We start from the raw sequence: 17,102 nt of genomic DNA, 5'->3' as shown, positions 1-17,102 counted from the left end.
ACTCTTGGCGTCGAGCGTCTCGTGACAGGTACTTCCGCTCGGGGCGGCGGCGGTGGCGGAAGTGGGAGCGGAGCCGGAGTCTTGGCCATAAAGCCTGAGGCGGCGGCAGCGGCGGCGTTGAAAGCTTGGGGAGTGCCGAGGAGTCCTCTGGAACCGGAACTTGGACTTCTCTGCTTCTGTCCTCCCTTGCATCTCCTCCTCGGTGGGAGCCCTAGCTACGCGCCCGGCCCGGAGCCCCCAGCGGAGCGGCCGCGGTAAGCATTGGGCCCAGCCCGGCCGGTGGCCTGGTCCCATCCCCCTCCTCAGCTCCTCGGTCGCCTGGGCCTCGCGTCGTCCGTGTCTTGGGCAGGCTCTGGACCCAGCGCAGGCCTCGCGGGGAAACTCCGCGTCGCCCAGGGCCCAAGCGCAGGCCCGGACCGCGCCCGGCCGGGGGGGAGGTCAGAGGTCGCCGGGTGTGACCTCTGGCCGGGTTGCGGACCCCGGGCCGGCTGTCCCGGACGCCTTGTTTATTGGTGGCGTCAAGACCCGAGACTCGGGAGGGTCTCCTGATTCGGGTGGCCTCTGGACACTGGGGGCCCTGCGCCGCGGCGGGACGCGCTGTTGGGCTGGGGCTCTGGGAGTAGCTAGCCGGAGTGTGTCGGAGCTGACCCCGCCCGCTGACTTGTCCGGGGGACGCTGGCCCGGGACCCGCCGACCGCGCGGGCCTTGTTAACAGGCGCCCAAGGCTGAGCCATGTTCCTATCTGTCTGTTCAGTTGAACAGCCCGACCCTGCTAATGAGAGAGGTTCCCTGACGGCAACTGAGTCAAGGCAGTGAGTCAGATCACGTGCACTGGGCTCTCCCCAAGCACTTGTATACATGTGAGACGCCTCTGGCTCTGGGAGACAGGGAGCTTTTTGTCCTAAGTATGTTGTAAATCCTGAGAGAAGTTTTCAAACTTACTGGGGGGGAAAGATGCTGTTTGGCTGTCGGGCTGTGTTGGGATTCCACCGCGTCGGGGGATCTTCTACCGCATTAAATTGAACCTTGGTGCCTAATGGTTCTTAAAAGTGGAAAATCGAGAAGAATAATAGCAAGCATTTGAGCGTGTGTTGTATTTTGGGCAGATGGGCAAGAACTTTGCACAGATCATTATGTTTAATTCTCGGAACGGCCCTCTGAAGTAACCATTATTGTCAAAGAACGGAGAGGTTAACTTGTTTGTCCAAGGTCACCGTAAATAACTTCTGGAGGGAGATTCGACCCCGGGCGGTCAGACTCCGGAGTACTCTGATCAGTCCCTGGGTTGTACTGCTTTCCCATGCTGCTGAAGTTTGTGATCCATCTTTCGCTGTCTGGTGTATCTGCCTCTCTCTGCCTCCTTTGTTTTTAGTGATGCGTTTGAAAGCCTGTTCTGGTAGCTGCCTTAGTGCTACCTCATAAACCATAAGCTGTTCTCTATGCGGTTGTGACTTTTAACACAGCTTGTTCGTAGCGTAGTGCTCGTAAAGTAGAAGCTCTACGGTTCCAGCAGAGTGCTCGATTGAGGTCTGAAGAATTTTGTTACTTAAATCTTTGGTCAAACAAGTTAAGTCTGGCAGTCCTGCCGTGTGGACAGCCTTTCTTCAAACCTTAGTGTGTGGGTATCTAGCCAGTTGGTTCTTTCCTGTTGAAAATACTGTATCTTCTCTTTGGATTCCAAAAGAACAGGCTCTTGTCTCTTCCTTGTGACTTAAGCAGCTGATTAGCCGCATGACTTCTCATCCACGGATTAATAGAGTCTCCTATTAGTGTGTTTGTCTTCAGACTTGGGAGAGTTTGCTCAGATTTGAGTCTAAGAACTGGAAGGTGAGTTGTGAGTGCTTCTGAAGATACTGTCCAAGCTGAAGCTTAGTCCTCATGACCCTGTTGTATTCTAATTTCTTTTTTTTTTTTTTTTTAACTTTTATACCTGAACTGATATATTTAAGCAGGTGGTAAGTGCGTAGTACTTAAGTGGTAAATCTTAAATAATGTCTGTGTTTAGAAGGGAGTAGTGATGAGCACTTTTTCATTCATTCGGATGTTTTGAGTATCTAGCATGTATTAGGCATTACTGGTTATTGACTCAGAGAGGTAGGTGTGGTTCCTGTCCTAAAGGAGTTTAAAAATGGTGTGTGATTGTGGCCAGGTGTTCTGTTGTGGAATGGCTTGGTGGTAGAACCTGAGGCTTTTGGAAAGAGTGGTTTCTCACCTTTTCCCAAGTGAGTTCATAGTAGGCAGTCTGGTGTTCCGGCCAACTCGAAGGCTTTGTTAATTGCAGTGGCATTTGTATGGTTTGCTCTTAAAGTACAGAAGATAATATTACAGTTTCAAATTGATCATGCTTTTTGAAGAGTAACCTTCAACACTAAGCTTGTTTCTCCTTTTGCTCTAGTGGCATTTTGTTGTTGTTGTTCACTGGAGGGAGTTCATGTCACTGCCATTTGACACTGCAAACGTTAGCTGTTGCAGTGCTCTTTGAGCAAAGGCACATTTGGCATGCTGGATTTTTTTTCTTTAGCTGATGAAGAAAGTTTGATATAGTGCTTACCAGTTACGGTGTCCGTATTATACTAAACAAAACCCTGCGCCGTCCCTTATTTTGCAACTGTTCTGTCTTCCCTTTCAAAGGAGATGTGAGTTTTGCCTTTGTGGTAGAACTGCATGAGTAAACAAACAGAAGGGTGGAATGTAGAAGGCATTCTAAAAATAGTTTTGTTAGTATATCTCTCCAGGTGATTCTTAGCAATCACTTGGGGCATTTGCTTGTTTTGTTATGTTTTGGGGGGCCAACCAGGCCTAAGCCCCCAATCCCGTCATCAAAAAGCACTGCTTTATAGTACAGTATGGCTTTGCATCCGATTCCTGACCCCACCACAGAGTGAAGCAAAATGGTTTTGGTTATTTGATTAGCTTTTAATAAATCTCCAAAGAGAATTACATAAATAACATCTCTACCCTTATATTTGGTATTAGCCTTTCTGTGCAAAGGTGTAGCAAATTCAGACCACACACGTGATAGTCTTATACACTGTTCCTTTCTGAGATTTGACATAAATAGTTCTCATTATGCCTGTGATAAAATGTCCTAATTCTGTATCTATATAATTCAACAAATATGGCTGAGGATTTGACAAGATATTGGACTAGGAGTTATAAGCAAGGTTTTCCAGGGAAGTAAGGAGGTGGAATCCTCTTGAGTAAGGCTAAACAGTGGTTCCCTTGGCACTGATGTCATCCTCTGAAGGAGACTGAAGCTCTAGAAATTAGCACTCCCCCCCCCCCCCTGCGGCTACTGGCTTTCTGCTGACTCTTATCTCCCATGTAAGGTTGCCATTGTATTCTCAGTCATCCATTCCTATGTGTTATCAAACATTTATCTGTTAATGCTATCTAATAGCTCCGTAGGGTTGTACCTCTGCAGTTTGCTGCAGAAACATTTTCAATGTGTTGATCTCTTCAGTATTTGCTCTCACATCTTCCCTCTATTTTCTGACTTTTCATAAACACAGAAAAATAGTTTGTATTTATGTTTTAAAACTTTTTCATGGTAATTGTGGTCAGTGTGATTTGTGAATCAAAGGTAAAAGTGATGTGTCGTGGGTGAAATCAGAACAGGCCTTGTAGCAGTGCCTCTGACTAGTTTCAATTTTAGTACTCAGGCTGTGATTTCAAAAACAAATTTAAGAATAGCTACTTGCAGAATATCTCTGTGGGGGAGGAAGAAAGCTTGGGAGTTGGTTCCAGTGGTGACATACAGTGTTGGCCTCGTTCATTTGCCTGAAGATGCAGTACTTAATGCGGGGGACCTCTAGCCTCTCCTGGGCTGTCTGGTGATGTCATCGCTGCCGTGGAGATCAGTCTGACTGATTTTGTTGTCCATTTCCTGGTTGCCTCCGACTGTTTGCTTTAGGGGCAGAGTAAATCTGAAGCATATTTAGGGAGGTCTGGGGACCTGGGCAGTTTAGGAATCCTGTAACCTCACTTGGCTCTCAAATGAGCTTGCTTGTGTGACTGCTGCCAGACCCAGTGAAGGAGCGTCTCTGTTCTCCCTGACTCTTCAAGTAACGACAGCTTATGCTTGCTACTGGCTTTCCTGGAGTCACCCAGCCCAGTTCCGGAATCCTTTAAAAATTGCGTTGGGAGGTAAATAGTTAACATCGTTGGTTTCCAATGTTTGTATGCAATTTTAATTAAAAGTCTATTTCAGATGGATAAACTCTTAGTTCGAGTTAATTTGAGAATACATGACAGAGCCGAAAAAACCCAGTCGTAACAGCACAGACTTTATGAAAAGTAGTGCCTCTTACATATGGTAGTCAGTCTACCAACAGTGCTCTGTGCACTGTGCACTTAGAGATCTGGGGACCCCAGAGATAACTCTGGGTCATCTGGGCAGCCCACAGGGTAAGAGCCCCTCTGAAATCCTGTGACCTGTGCCAGCTGATGGTTGTTAGAGAGTACTAACGTTTTGTAGAAACGTTACTACGTGATACATGTCTTTAAATAGATGCTTCTTAGTGTTTGTGTATTGCCTACTTTTTACATAAGGTTTCATTTGGTGCTTAGAACATCTCTGTACGCTGAGAGGATAGCCTTTTCTGTTTTTGTGTCTGAGAGAGCTACTGCTGGTGCTCAGGTGGCCCAGCTCCTAGACAATGCTAATCTAGGTCTGCTGAAACACATAGCTCAGTGCTCTTTCTGATACACCACCCTCCCTTTCTGATTATACATGATTGCCTTAAAGCCCTCGGCATTTGACTCCTTTTTAAAATGTATTTGTCTGGAGCTCTTGTGTGGGGCAGTCCAACTCTGGACTTCCTCTCAGGTCAAGATCAAGCCCTGCATCAGGTTTTGTGCTGATAGCGCAGAGCCTGCTTGTGATTCTCTTTGTTTCTCTCTCTCTCTCTCTCTGCCCCTCCCTTGCCTGCTCCTGCATGTGCTCTGTCTCAAAATAAATAAATAATAATAAACATTAAAAAAAGGTTTTTCTTCCACTACTGTTTATTTTAACATTTATTTTTTTAAGTAATCTTTACACCCAACATGGGGCTCAAACTCACAACTCCAATCTCAAGAGTTGTATGATCTTCCAACTGAGCCAGCCAGACACCCCCCCCAACAACCTTTTTTTTTTTTTTTTTTTTTTTCAGCGTTTATTTTTGGGACAGAGAGAGACAGAGCATGAACGGGGGAGGGGCAGAGAGAGAGGGAGACACAGAATCGGAAGCAGGCTCCAGGCTCTGAGCCATCAGCCCAGAGCCTGACGCGGGGCTCGAACTCACGGACCGCGAGATCGTGACCTGGCTGAAGTCGGACGCTTAACCGACTGCGCCACCCAGGCGCCCCCAACCTTTTGTTTAAAATGACGTTACTCGGGACACCTGGGTGGCTCAGTCAGTTAAGTGACTTCGGCTCAGTCACTTGTGACATGATCTCACAGTTCCTGAGTTCGAGCCTTGCATCAAGCTCTGTATTGATAGCTTGGAGCCTGGAGCCTGCTTTGGATTCTCTGCCTCTCTGTGTCCTTCTGCCTCTCTCCCTCATTTGTGCACGCGCTCTCTCTCAAGAACAAACAAATAAATAAAGCATTTAAAAAACTTAATAAGGGGCACCTGGGTGGCGCAGTCGGTTAAGCATCCGACTTCAGCCAGGTCACGATCTCGCGGTCCGTGAGTTCGAGCCCCGCGTCAGGTCTGGGCTGATGGCTCAGAGCCTGGAGCCTGCTTCCGATTCTGTGTTTCCCTCTCTCTCTGCCCCTCCCCCGTTCATGCTCTGTCTCTCTCTGTCCCAAAAATAAATAAACGTTGGGAAAAAAATAAATAAATAAATTAAAAAACTTAATAAAATGATGTTTCTCTTTTGCTGGTTATTAAATGAATCCGTTCTTTTAAAGGAAACACACACACACACACTAGGGAAATACAGAAGTAAAAAGGAAAAAACCATTCACTATCCAGAGGAAGACCGCAGAGTTAACTGGTTGTTTTCTTCCTATGAATGCATCCTTTAATACCTTTCTTTTATGAAATAGACTAAAATATGGTGTGAGAATTTAACTATGACTGGGACTGGACACTTGAATCCTTTGACCTATGGGACTTCTCCTAATAAACACTGTGATGGGAAGCTGGGGACCATGAGGCTAGCTGTGGTTTTCAGATGTTTAATGGCAACAGGTGAAGAACCTGATGGATTCAGTTCCAGAATAAAGTTATTTGGCATGGTGACGCTGGATAAGTAAAATGTTGCCCTGATTTTTAAGTAATTTGTCATTTTTATATGCTGTTAAACTTTGAAGTTGAAGCAGAACATACTTATAGAAAAGTACACAAGTGAACTTGGAGACATTTATATAAATACTTTTTGGGTTTTTTTTTTTTAATGTTTATTTTTGAGAGAGAACACAAGCGGGGGAGGGACAGAAAGAGAGAGAGAGAGAGAGAGAGAGAGAGAGGGAGACACAGAATCTGAAGCAGGCTCCAGGCTCTGAGTGCTTAGCAAAGAGCCCGACGCGGGGATCAAACTCACGAACCATAAAATCATGACTTTAGCTGAAGTTGGATGCTTAACCGACTGAGAGACTCAGGTGCCCCAACTTGGAGGATTTTTGTAAATTTAGAAGCCCCCTTGTGCCTCCTTCAAGTCATTATCATCCCCTTGTCCCTGGGTAATGAGTCTGCTGATTTTTAGCACTGTAGTGTGATTTTGCCCGAATTGGACTTTATATAAATGGAGTTATACGCTATGTACTCTTCTGTGTCTGGTTTCTTTGATCCATTATTGTTTGTGAGATTTTGTATTGAGTGCAGTTCTCAACTCCATTTTTATTGCTCAGAAGTGTTCCATTGTGTGGTATACCAGATGTATTTATTAATTTATTGACGTGCATTTGGGTAGCTTATAACTTTTGGCTGTTACAAATAATGTTGTATGAATGTTCTTGTGTGGTCAGAATGTTTTTCTGACTAATATGTGTTCGTATTTCTATTAGGTTAATACCGAGGAGTGGAAAGGCTTAATTTTAGGCTTAAAATGTATATGTATTCTTTTGCTAAGGCTGCTGTAATAAATACCACAGACTGAGTGGCTTAACAAAAAGAAAAAAGTTTCGCCATAATTCTCGAAGCTAGAAGCTCAAGATGCTGTGTTGTGTTGGTGGGGTTGATTTGTTTGTTTGGAGACTTCTCTTAGCTTGTAGATGGCTGTCCTGTGTCCTCACGTGCCTGTGTCCTAGTCTCTTCTCATAAGGACATCAGTCATATTGAGTCACTCTCATGACCTCATTTAATCTTAATCATATCTTTAAAGTTCCTGTCTCTGAAGATAGTCATATTTTGAGGTACTGGGGGTTAGGACTTCCACATATGAATTTGGGGCGGATGCAGTTCAGCCCATAACAGTATCTGTTACACTTTGGTATAGATACTGTCAATTATCCAATTGTTGTACCAGCTTACACTCCCACCAGCAGTGTTTTGCATTTATGATCTGGATCCATTCCTGCTGGTGGAATGGGCCCCAAAGGATCATCTGTGCTTTCATTCAAATTCTTCTTTGCTTTGACACTTGAGTCCTTAAAATACTGGATTCCATGTTTGACCAACAGCTTTCTGGCTAGGTGATCTTGAGCTTTGTACATCCACTGTAGACCTTAGTTTGGTTGGAATGATATTACATGACTTTGCTTCCCCCCACCCCCACTCTAAACTCCTTGAGGGCAGAGATAAATTATTCTAGGATGGATCTTGAAATATTCAGTAAACTTAAAAAAATTTTTCCAGTTCTAACTTTGCACAGTAAATTACTATTTGTAGCATGTAAGTTATGCTTCTGGGCCAGTGATTAATATGTAGAGCTTTCCTGAATGCTGAACTGTGTTTTGTGTTCATTTGACAGATTTTTATTGTCTGCTGTAAGAAAACACTGCTGACAGCTGTGGGGAGTATAAAATGAAGATCACTGGAGGTTTAGGAATAATTGTAAAACAAGGCAAATGAGAGTCATAAAAATAGCTTAAAGAAAATGCTAGAGGTGTTCAAATGGCTGGGTTAGGTGGGTGCTGGGTAGAGTTGTGGTATGGAAGGGAGACTTGGGAAACCCATTGTAATTGGAGAGACTGGCATAAGCAAATGAATGGAGGTAAGGAAATGCTAAGGCAGATGGAATGACTGCATTATCTCCAATTTGGGAATGAGTATATGTACGGGGGCCAGATGGAGTGGGGGAGGGGAGGCACTCTAGTGCCTTCTTAAAGGGTTTATGTTTAACAAAGTGATACTTCAATAGATAATGCTAGGATAGGGCATAATCCTCTCACTTGAACATCACAACCCTATTGAGTAAGGCAGGTGGTTTTCCAGGTATGGGTAAGGAATGACTTTGATGTTATAATTTACCTAAAGAAACACACATTGAGAGATTAGTGGGGCTAGGAGTCAAATACAAATGTGTTTAAACCTTCAAAGAGGTGCTTCCTTAGAAGTGCATTTAACACAGATTAAAAGGAGTTGGTTTGGAGGGATGGAATGGAGAAGGAGCAGTTAGTTTGGTTTTCCTCTTTAGCCAGCCAGCCCACTATGGGCTCCTTTTAGCAATTTATGAGCAATCTATTTTACTGGTAAATGCCTGAGATAAGCAAGGGTTGCTATAAAAGCTTTGAGTTATTGAAATGGTTCTGTGTAACTGTCTATTTTACTAGCTAGCTGCTTTCCAGTCTGTTTTACCAAAAAAGAAAAAAAAAAAAAAAGGCACTACCATTCGGGTCTCTGACTAAAGCCTCTGCTCTTGGTTTGGTACCTGCCTTTAGAAAGCTCGAGAGCAGTGAGCACAACATAGTGGAGAATCTATTGGGCTGGGTTGCCAAGTTCTCTTAACAAGAATTGCTTTTCAAGAAGCTTGCTTTTTTAATTTTAATTTTAATTTTATTTATTAAAAAATTTTTTATAATGTTTATTCATTTTTGAGAGAAAGGGAGACACAGAATCTGAAGCAGGCTCCAGACTCTGAGCTGTCAGCACAGAGCCTGATGTGAGCCATGAGATCATGACCTGAGCTGAAGTCAGACGCTCAACCTACTGAGCCACCCAGGCGCCCTGATTTATTTTTTTAATTTACATCCAAGTTAGTTAGCATATAGTGCCACAATGATTTCGGGAGTAGATTCCTTAATGGCCCTTACCCGTTTAGCCCATCCCCCTTCCCACAACCCCTCCAGTAACCCTCTGTTCGTTCTCCATATTTAAGAGTCTCTGATGTTTTGTCCCCCTCCTTTTTTTGTATTATTTTTTCTTCCTTTCCCTTATGTTCATCTGTTTTGTCTCTTAAAGTCTTCATATGAGTGAAGTCATATATTTGTCTTTCTCTAATTTTGCTTAGCATAATATTCTCTAGTTCCATCCATGTAGTTGCAAATGGTAAGATTTCATTCTTTTTGATTGCCAAGTAATACTCATTTTCTTTATCCATTCATCCGTGGATGGACATTTGGGCTCTTTCCATACTTTGGCTATTGTTGATAGTGCTGCTATAAACATTGGGGTGCATGTGCCCCTTTGGAAGAGCACACCTGTATCCCTTAGATAAATACCTAATAGTGCAATTGCCGGGTTGTAGGGTAGTTCTGTTTTTAATTTTTTGAGGAACCTCCATACTGTTTTCTGGAATGACTGCACCAGTTTGCATTCCCACCAGCAGTGCAAAAGGGATCCTCTTTCTCCGCATCCTTGCCAACATTGTTGTTGCCTGAGTTATTAGCCATTCTGACAGGGGTGAGGTGGTCTCTCATTGTGGTTTTGATTTGTACTTCCCTGATGATGAGTGATGTTGAGCATTTTTTCATGTGTTGGTTGGCCATCTGGATGTCTTCTTTGGAGAAGTGTCTATTCCTGTCTTTTACCCATTTCTTCACTGGATTAGTTGTTTTTGGAGTGTTGAGTTGGATAAGTTCTTTTAGATTTTGGATACTGACCCTTTATCTGATATGTCGTTTGCAAATATCTTCCCCCATTCTGTAGGTTGCCTTTTAGTTTTGCTGATTGTTTCCTTCGCTGTGCAGAAGCTTTTTATTTTGATGAGGTCCCAGTAGTTCATGTTTGCTTTTGTTTCCCTTGCCTCTGAGGACCAGTTGAGTAAGAAGTTGCTGAGGCCAAGATCAAAGAGGTTTTTGCCTGCTTTCTCCGTGAGGATTTTGATGGCTTCCTGTCTTATATTGAAGTCTTTCATCCATTTTGAGTTTATTTTTGTGTATTGTGTAAGAAAGTGGTCCAAATTCATTTTTCTGCATGTTGCTGTCCAGTTTTCCCAGCACCACTTGCTGAAAAGACTGTCTTGCTTCCAGTGGATAGTCTTTCCTGCTTTGTCAAAGATTAGTTGGCCATACATTTGTGGGTCCATTTCTGGGTTCCCTGTTCTGTTCCATTGATCTGAGTGTCTGTTCTTGTGCCAGTACCATACTGTTCAAGAAACTTGCCTTAGTTTTTCCCCCTCTTCATAAGTGATACGTGGAACAAAGTGTGTATATATAATTATTCTTTTACAGAACTCAACTGTTACCTTGTTTAAGCTTCACTTCAAAGTTCAATCTAAGCAGCATGTGAGTTATTACCATCTCTTCACAGACACGGAAATGGCCTGAAAGGATGCGCTCAGTACCATGGAGTCCCCAGGTAGTGGGATTAGAACTGGCACTTCATGTTCCAAGTAGCCAAATGTTTCTTTAACCCTAATAGTTGTGAGAAAAATAACATATAGAAGAAGAGCTTATGTAAATTTTATTTAGTTTTGTTTAAGGGTTTGTAAAAAGAAGGATGCTTTGTTCTCTTTTGATATGTAAATTTCCAGGTAGTGAATTTTCCAGCAGAATGAGACTGAATAGGCTAGGTTATTCTGCAGCAATAAATAACCTCAAAATGGTTGAAAGCAACACAGGTTTATTTTCTGCTTGTGCAGCATGTGCATCATGAGTTTTCCAGGGGCTCTGCCTCATTCCTACTCCACCTGAAGGAGCAGCGACAATATGGAATATTGCTGGGCATCTTGGCAAAGTTAAAAAGGACTATTGGAAGGTCTTGCTCCTGAAGTTAAATGTTCCAGCCCAGAGGGACACGTCACTTCTGCTTACAACTCACTGGCCAGAATGAGTCACACTACACCAGAGATCAAGAAGTGGGATTCTGCCGTGGGCTTGGAAAGCACAGAGTTGGAAATATTTAGGAAATAGTACTAGTTGTATCGTGGCTTGCTGTAATAGGTAATAGGTGTTGGGGGAAAGACTGCCTCATAGATTCTTGCCCCAGACAACTGGTAATTTAACTGCCGAAAGGATAACAAATTGCCTCACTCACAAATCACCTTTGTATCCTAAGAAATCTACTTCTTTTAAATGGTGTATAATAGGGGCGCCTGGGTGGCTCAGTCAGTTAAGCATCTGACTTCTGCTCAGGTCACAGTGGGGAGCCTGCTTGGGATTCTCTCTGCCCCTCCCCTGCGCACGTGTTCTCTCTTTCTTTCTCTCTAAAAAACTGATTTTTTAAAAAATTTATTAAAAAAATAAACAATGTGATCATCTCAACTCAAGTGTCTTGAAATGCCCTTTGCATGAAGTAGGTGTGAAAGAAACAGTCAAGTGTGAGCATTCCCTTGCCTGCCATATTTTCAGTGTTGGAATCCGATAGATACCCTAAATGTCTTTTTACTGATTTCTCACTCCCCTTCTCCCCCAGTCCTTCTCCTAAAGTGCTACCAGATAGTCATAGTCTTAAAAGTACTCCTAAGTCCTATTCTTTCCCTGCCCACAGAACCCTTTGTTTTTTCAGTGCCCTTGGTTATTTCCCTCCACAAACTGCCTGCAGCTGGTCTTCCTGGTTTTGTGCTTTCTCTGATACAGACCCTTTATTGAGAGTTGTTTTACTTACCTTTTCCTTAGGACACTTTGTTCCCTGCTGCTTTCAGCTTGGTTCCTGCCAGGTCCCTTCATTTCTGTTACATCTGTTGGGATCCTGCCTGGCTCAGGTACCACCAGCTTCATTTTTAGCCTGTACTATTCTTAGCTTTCCTTGAATCCCTGTGACTTGTATTTCATGTGTGTGTCTGACACACACATATATGCATCTTACCTACTCTAGGAGGGGGGCTTCGGGGTAGATCCTAGACTAATTTATGTCCCCCCCCCCCCCAAAGCTAATCATTTGAAAGAAAGAACTAAAAATATATTCTCCAAGTGGCTTTTTATACACACACACACACACACACACACACTCTCTCTCTCTCTCTCTCTCTCTCTCTCTCTCTCTCTCTCTATTGTGTTCTCTGGCTGAAAAAAAAAAAAAAAAATTCATGTTTGAAATCAGTAGGCCAGAGGCTGTAGGGTGCAGACTTCCTTAAGCAGGGCCACAGGATGACTCTCAAGTGAGTTCCTAAGCTTCTGTTTCCATTTTTGAAAAATGAGAGTAGCGGATTGGCTGTCCTCAAGATCCTTTCATATTTTGGCTTTCTTTGGCTCTTGGTCATACTGCAGTGGCTTTTGCAATATCCCAACTGGCAAGATGACTTTGAGTACCCTTTCAGCAATTTCAAAGCTGTCACCTACATGGAGCCCTGCTCATTCACTTCTTTATGAGGAGCGAGAATAACCTCACTGTATAGAGGTGGTTAGATTTTTCCTGAAGTGAACTTGTTTCTAAATTACAGAAGCAAGTGAATACGTTTCTGTCACCCTCCTGGATAATTTGGTGACTATATTTATCTTTGTCCACTTATTTGATCATTTCCTTATAATTGTTATTCATACTTAAAATTTGGTATATATTACCATACAGCCTCCAAGAAGTTTGTGTACTTAACATTTGTAGCTTGAGAATTCTATTTATATAGTTGCCTATGTCAGTCATCAGTTTTCTTAATGGTTGCCAGTTCAGTGGGAAAAATTTAAATGATACCTCATTTCCATTTCATTGATGATAGATTAAACTTTTAAAAAATAGTAGCCATTTATTTTTCTTCTGTGATTTGACTGTTTTGTATAAAGCCCAAGTGAGACAGGTTTTTGTTTTAACCTAAACTTTTTATCTATAGCAAGAATATTGACACTTTTTCATGTTGCAAACATTCCAGCCTTGTTTCTCATGGCTTGGTTTGGTTGATGGTGTGTTTTTGTAGTAAAGAAACTTTCCTGTAGTCAACTGTTGATTTGTGTGTGGGGGCTGGGGGAGTTTACATTATTATATGTTGGCCCAACCTATCCTGAGGGCAGTAAAACAATGTTTTCCCCTAGTATTTAGCTCATTGGAATCCTTTTTTTTTTTTAAGGTTTTATTTATTTCTGAGACAGAGAGACAGCATGAGCAGGGGAGGGGCAGAGAGAGAGAGAGGGAGACACAGAACCCAAGCAGGCTTCAGGCTCTGAGCTGTCAGCACAGAGCCCGAAGGCGGGCTCGAACTCACAAACCGCGAGATCATGACCTGAGCCAAAGTCGGACGCTTAACCGACTGAGCCACCCAGGCGCCCCCAGAATTCTTATATATGATGCAATATGATGTCAGAATCTTTCCAAATGTATCGTTGTCTCAGTATTTCATTATATTGTCATCCTTTTTTCACTGACTAGAAATCTTTTTATCACATACTAATTACCCACCTACACGTGTCTTTTTTTAACTTTTCCATTCTTTGTCTCTGGGACAGTACTGCTGTCTTATTTGCTTCTGCTTCATAATACATTTTGATAAGTTTGCAGTTTTCCATCTTGCATAGAACTCTGTTGAAGTTAGGCTCAAAACACGTTTGCTTCTGATTAAATTAGTACTCTTTCTACCCTTGGTCCCTTAATCAATTTGTAGGACAGTTTCATCCATCAAGTTTAGAGGAAGCTTTTACTAAGGTGCCCTGACAGAGGGAAGCAGTGAAATTCTCTCCCCTATGTATCTGGGACAAATACTGTATAATGGCTCATGTAGCCAGTAGGTTTCATTGAACAGCCACCACGTCCGAACCCTTGTGCAAGGCAATAGCTGTACGAATAGTAGAAAACCTGCTGGTTTCTGACCCCCAGTGAGCCTTGGATTTGGTGGGGCAGTGGTACACATCTTTTAGTCTTTTTTTTTTTTTTTTTTTAATTTTTTTTAGCGTGTTTATTTTTGACAGAGAGAGAGAGACAGAGACAGAGACAGAGCATGAACGGGGGAGGGTCAGAGAGAGAGGGAGACACAGAATCTGAAGCAGGCTCCAGGCTCTGAGCTGTCAGCACAGAGCCCGACGCGGGGCTCGAACTCACGGACTGTGAGATCATGACCTGAGCCAAAGTCGGTCGCTCAACCAACTGAGCCACCCAGGTGCCCCACATCTTTTAATCTTAGTATCCAGATGCTGTATGGATGCTTAGTATCCAGATGCTGTATGGATGCTTAGTATCCAGATGCTGGATTGAAAAAGGACACTGGAAAGCAAGTATTAGGTTTTAAGTTATGTTCATGAAGCTTTTATGTATTTCATTTTTTTTTTTTTTAAGGTTTATTTATTTTTGAGAGACTGAGACAGAGTGCTAGTAGGGGGAGGTGGGGGAGAGAGAGGGAGACAGAATTCAAAGCAGACACCAGGCTCTTGAGCCGTCAGCACAGGGCTGGGCTCGAACTCAAAAACTGAGATCACGACCTGAGCCCAAGTCAGAAGCTTAACTGACCTAGCCCCCTCATGTTTTGTCTTCTGTGGTCATTTCTTGCAGTATTCAAACATACACAGTTACTTATAATCTGTATTCTAGATGGATTTTTTACTAACTTTTCTTGTCTAACTTGGACAAAATAGATTTGTCACTCCTGGTAGAGGGTTGCAATAGCAGATTCCATAGGAATGTCCCAAACTTGGCAAGAATTAAAAATGTTTTTTTCCTTTTATTAATTAATTCTAATATGTAAGGAGGGAGTTAATTAATTTTCACAGATGAAGATCACACCATTGGGCCAGTCTTTATTTTCAGGGTTGTTAAAGGAATGTTAGTCTGAATTGGTAAAAAATGATTGCCTTTCTACAGGAAAAAAGTACACTGGGTCTGCCAGTTCTTCCTTTTTTCCCTTTGCTTATTATCTTCTAAAGTTATAGCTAATCATTTTGCATGACGTCAACATGAAATTCTGTGTACATATGACTGGCCACCACTCTGGCAAATGGCAGCCTTCTATGACTTGCGGTTCTCTGAGCCCATAAAGTCATTTGGAGTTATAGAGCACCCACGATCTACTTGGGGGAGAGAAAGGAGTGCTGTCTCTGTGAAGGTTGGAACCTTGTGGCCAGATTTCTGTTAGCCCACTGGAGCCATGAGGCAGTAGCAAGATTCCACTTGTGAGTTTGGGAAGGGGGTGGGAGGTTAGAGGGGAGTGAGGAGGAAGGAGCTCATGTTGGCCAGCCTTGGAATGTACCCCCTCCCTAGACACATGGTGTACATACATTTAACGAATAACTTCACCTGTGGTTGTTCACAGGCCAAAATCAAACAGTGCATGTCAGAATCTGAGAAGGGAGTTGGTTTTTCTCCTTCTTACTGCTCTGATAGGGAACAAGTTCTACCCCTGGTGATACAGGGGAAGTGGACGTGTAGTTATTCAGGCATGCAAGTATCCAAATGGTGCTTCGTGCCGAGGGCTACGCTAGGGAAATGCCAAAGGAGTAAGATAGTTCCTGTCCTGGAGGAATTTTTCTTTTTGACTGCATGACACATGAGGAGCCACCCACAAAAGGGGGTGATGTAGTATGAAAAAGATTTGATAGGAGGCTTTTGGACAGGTGTTGAGTTTTTGGATGTGAGGAGGAGGTAATGATACACTTCATAAATCTAATTGTACAGAAGGAAACCTTGAAAACAAATATTTTCATACCTCAGTCCCTCCTACCTTAGAGACAATAGTGAACCCTATAAAGTTGATTGGTTTTTGGCACAAAAACAGACACATAGACCAATGGAATAGAATAGAAACCCCAGAACTAGACCCACAAACGTATGGCCAACTCATCTTTGACAAAGCAGGAAAGAACATCCAATGGAAAAAAGACAGTCTCTTTAACAAATGGTGCTGGGAGAACTGGACAGCAACATGCAGAAGGTTGAAACTAGACCACTTTCTCACACCATTCACAAAAATAAACTCAAAATGGATAAAGGACCTGAATGTGAGACAGGAAACCATCAAAACCTTAGAGGAGAAGGCAGGAAAAGACCTCTCTGACCTCAGCCGTAGCAATCTCTTACTCGACACATCCCCAAAGGCAAGGGAATTAAAAGCAAAAGTGAATTACTGGGACCTTATGAAGATAAAAAGCTTCTGCACAGCAAAGGAAACAACCAACAAAACTAAAAGGCAACCAACGGAATGGGAAAAGATATTTGCAAATGACATATCGGACAAAGGGCTAGTATCCAAAATCTATAAAGAGCTCACCAAACTCCACACCCGAAAAACAAATAACCCAGTGAAGAAATGGGCAGAAAACATGAATAGACACTTCTCTAAAGAAGACATCCGGATGGCCAACAGGCACATGAAAAGATGTTCAACGTCGCTCCTTATCAGGGAAATACAAACCAAAACCACACTCAGATATCACCTCACGCCAGTCAGAGTGGCCAAAATGAACAAATCAGGAGACTATAGATGCTGGAGAGGATGTGGAGAAACGGGAACCCTCTTGCACTGTTGGTGGGAATGCAAATTGGTGCAGCCGCTCTGGAAAGCAGTGTGGAGGTTCCTCAGAAAATTAAAAATAGACCTACCCTATGACCTAGCAATAGCACTGCTAGGAATTTATCCAAGGGATACAGGAGTACTGATGCATAGGGGCACTTGTACCCCAATGTTTATAGCAGCACTCTCAACAATAGCCAAATTATGGAAAGAGCCTAAATGTCCATCAACTGATGAATGGATAAAGAAATTGTGGTTTATATACACAATGGAATACTACGTGGCAATGAGAAAGAATGAAATATGGCCCTTTGTAGCAACGTGGATGGAACTGCAGAGTGTGATGCTAAGTGAAATAAGCCATACAGAGAAAGACAGATACCATATGGTTTCACTCTTATGTGGATCCTGAGAAACTTAACAGAAAC

The 17,102-nt window shown here is 42.9% G+C and overlaps 1 protein-coding gene across 1 annotated transcript in view; it reads left to right on the top strand.

Moving 5' to 3' along the window:
- Nucleotides 1-5: 5 nt before the first annotated feature.
- The window catches only part of RAB7A (RAB7A, member RAS oncogene family), a 71,463-nt gene continuing 54,366 nt past the window's right edge, over nt 6-17,102 (top strand). Inside the window, exon 1 of the mRNA XM_045494002.1 lies at nt 6-254. The gene's annotated coding sequence lies outside the window, so the exon portion shown is untranslated. The remainder of the gene's footprint in view (nt 255-17,102) is intronic.

This window comes from Leopardus geoffroyi, chromosome A2 (assembly GCF_018350155.1).
Source record: "Leopardus geoffroyi isolate Oge1 chromosome A2, O.geoffroyi_Oge1_pat1.0, whole genome shotgun sequence".
Taxonomy (NCBI): domain Eukaryota; kingdom Metazoa; phylum Chordata; class Mammalia; order Carnivora; family Felidae; genus Leopardus; species Leopardus geoffroyi.
Note: the sequence above shows the minus strand (reverse complement) of the source record. Positions and strands in the feature narration are given on the sequence as shown.